Genomic DNA, 3,303 nt, shown 5'->3' with positions numbered 1-3,303 from the left:
TTGTATATTGTATACTTAATTATATGTATTTGCAACAGTAAAACGGTTCGACCAGTTATTAAACCGGTTGGACCGGTTGAACCGTGAACCAGTAGCTTCGACAGTTCGCCGACTGGTCCGGTTTTTAAAACATTGGTTATAACAAACTAAAAACAAATTTATAATGAACTTAAGATTTTGAAAATAAGACAAATGATGTCACTTTTTAAAATCTCTAATCATCTATAATGAACTACTAAAAAAAGTTGTAATGAATCCCGCTTTATTTTATAATGTTGTGTTGTCATTTGGCATTTTAAACTAATTTTACATATAATACAACCCGCTTTATTTTATATGTCTAATTACTATTTACTCGATTGATAATACAAATGAGATGATCAATTATTGATTCTCAACAACACTAAAATTGATATACAAATTATATTTCCCAAATCAAGAAACACACATAAACATATATGTAGATAGATAGATAGATATAGCTGTGGCATTAGCCTTGCAGCTCCAGAGCTGCATAGCTTCGCGGCTTCTCCGTCAGCTTCCTCTCCACCACCGGTTTCGGTCAATTTCCCGATTCAAAGCGGCAAGGTATCTTATTCAGGTTAGCCGGCTCCCGGCACGGCTGCTTGTGAAAAAAACCCGCACACATCTCCTTACTCTTCTGATTCGGCAGATCCAAAATGCAGTTCCTTCCAACGTCCAAAACCTTCTTCTCAATAAGCTTCCTGCACGCGGGCCCCACCTGCGTGATGTAGTTGTCGCTCAGCGTCAGGTTCACCAGCTCCGGCAGCCGGCACAGCGGCTCGGGAACCGGCCCACAGAGCTGATTCATCGACATGTTGAGGTAGTTAATCGACTTGAGGCACCCGAACGAGTGCGGGATTTGGCCCGTGATCTTGTTCGCGCTCGCGTCGAATAGCGTGGCCTTCTCCAAGAACCCTATCTCGTACGGGAGCGTCCCCGTGAGGTAGTTACCGAGCAGGAGAATCTCGAGAAGCGTGTTTTTCGTGTCCCCAATGGTGCTCGGGATGGGGCCGGAGAATTTGTTGTTGGCGAGGGTGACGTAGAGGGCCGGGGTGCGGCCGAGGGCGGGTGGAATGGGGCCGATGAAGTTGTTGTTGTTGAGGAAGAGGATGTTGAGGTCGAGGTCGAATACATTCGGGTTGAGGTAGCCGGAGAGGTGGTTGAAGCGGAGGTCGAGGAAGGTGAGGTTGGTGGCGACGAGGACTTCTTTGGGGAAGGGCCGGTGAGGTTGTTGTTGCTGAGGTCGAGTTCGAAGAGGGAGCGGATTTGGTCGAGGCCTAAGGGGATGCCGCCGGAGAAGAAGTTGGGTTGAGTGGAGTGGAGGCGATGATTTCGGTGAGGTTTTCGAGGAAGTTGCGGAGGGCTAAGGGTTGGTTGCGTTTGCCTTGGAATTCGTAGTTGTTGAAGTTGACTAGGGCTACGAGGAGCTTTTGTTCTTTGATTGTGGTGTCGCAGATGAAGCCTTTGTATTTTGATTTGTCGTAGCATATGTCGCCGTTCCACGTATCGGTCACGCCCTTAGGATCGGCCCCTATCGTCTTCGGAACGTTTCGATCACTCGCTTCGACCTTAGTAGCTCGGGCGACAGTGTTCTTCCTGATGGAGTTGGAGGAGGAGGAGGAGGAGAAGGCCGTGGCCGAGGAGGCTTTTTATTGGATGAGGAGAAGGTGATGGAGGAGGCGGGTGGAGGAGGAGGCGGTGGTGGAGGAGGAGGTGGGGGAGGGGGCGGAGGAGGGCATTCCTCAGGTGGAGGAGGGGGAGGAGGGATGGGTTCGGGGCAAACGGGAGTTTCGGGTGAGGGGGCGCCGCCGCCGCCGATTATTATCTCTAGATTTTGCCTAGTTTTGATGGTGTGTGCATGAGGGAGTGATGAATGTTGTGAGATGATGAAGAAGATTATGAGTGAGGGGATTGAGAGCATAGTGGTGGAAGATTTTCTAGTGTTCATCTCAAAGTAGTAGTTTCAAGTGAGTGATAATGGTGCCTAGTGGTTAAGGAAATGATATATAGGGGGAAGTTTTGTCTGGTCATGGTGGAGATGGGTGACTATTCATTGATTGGTCAAGTTGACATATATAAACATGCTTGGAGTACTATATATGTTTATCTACATAAATTAACAAATTAGGTGTACTATAAATTAATTATAAAAGGCTATATAACTAGCAAATACAAAAGTTTGATGGTTAATACACATAAGATTCTCTAGGTTTATTAATTTTGAAATGGGAAGTTGAGTGATTGAATAGTAAAGCAAGGTAGAGTGCTAGGGTACTACATGTGGGGATGTCACTATCTGCCTTTAATTCTTGCATGGTGGTGACTGGTGACCATTGCTGACTGTAGAGGAGGTTCCACTACCAATTCTAAAAATACAAAGATGCAACATTAATTTATATATCCTCCCTCCGTTCCAAGCAAGATTATCATTTTCTTGGCCGCATAAGATTTTATATTATTGTATTTTTATGTTTAGTGGAGAGAATAAATTAATAAGAGAAATAAAATAAAGTAGAAATAATAAAACACATTTCAATTTTTAACAATAGGTCATCTTAGTTGAGACAAACCAAAAAGAAAAGTGTGTCATTTTTTATGACACGGTGGGAGTAGTGTATATGATCACGGAACAACAATACAAAGACAATTATATACTTAGAAGTTTATGTTGAAATCCACTTGACATTTTTAACAATACGATAAAGAGATGGCAAGTTTTGAGAGCTACTTCGTCCGTCATTAAGAGTCATATTTCTTTCCAACACGAATTTGAATAAATGTTAAAAAAAAGTGGGTAGAAAAAAATTAATGAAATATGAGTTCTATTAGAATATATTCATTTTAAATAAAATGTGAGTGAAATGAGTTCATAGAACGTATGAACTGAGACTCTTATTCGCGAACGGACCGAAATGGAATATTGAAACTCCTAATCGCGGATAGAGGGAATATATCTTTAATACTCCCTCCGTCCCGCACTACTCGCACTTATTTCCTTTTTGGGCGTCCCAAGTTACTTGCACTCTTTCCATTTTTAGTAAAAAATTTCACCTACAGCCGTCATTTTTTACTTTCCTATACACTCATTCCTTAATCTCCGTGCCGAAAAGGAAAGGAGCGAGTAGCCCGGGACGGAGGGAGTACTAAACATTAACTACCACTCCCTCCGTCCGTCATTATGAGTCTCATTTTTTGGCCGCACGGGTTTTAAGAAATATTAAGAAAAGTGGGTGGAAAAAAGTTAGTGGAATAAGGGTCTCACTTGTGTATATTAGTTTT

At 43.0% G+C, this 3,303-nt stretch overlaps 1 pseudogene; it reads right to left on the bottom strand.

The window, feature by feature from the left end:
• Window positions 1-363: 363 nt before the first annotated feature.
• LOC121791493 lies at window positions 364-2,013 on the bottom strand (annotated as a pseudogene).
• Between the last annotated feature and the right edge of the window lie 1,290 nt (window positions 2,014-3,303).

The sequence above is a fragment of the Salvia splendens genome, unplaced genomic scaffold (genome assembly GCF_004379255.2).
Source record: "Salvia splendens isolate huo1 unplaced genomic scaffold, SspV2 ctg830, whole genome shotgun sequence".
Classification (NCBI taxonomy): Eukaryota; Viridiplantae; Streptophyta; class Magnoliopsida; order Lamiales; family Lamiaceae; genus Salvia; species Salvia splendens.
Note: the sequence above shows the minus strand (reverse complement) of the source record. Positions and strands in the feature narration are given on the sequence as shown.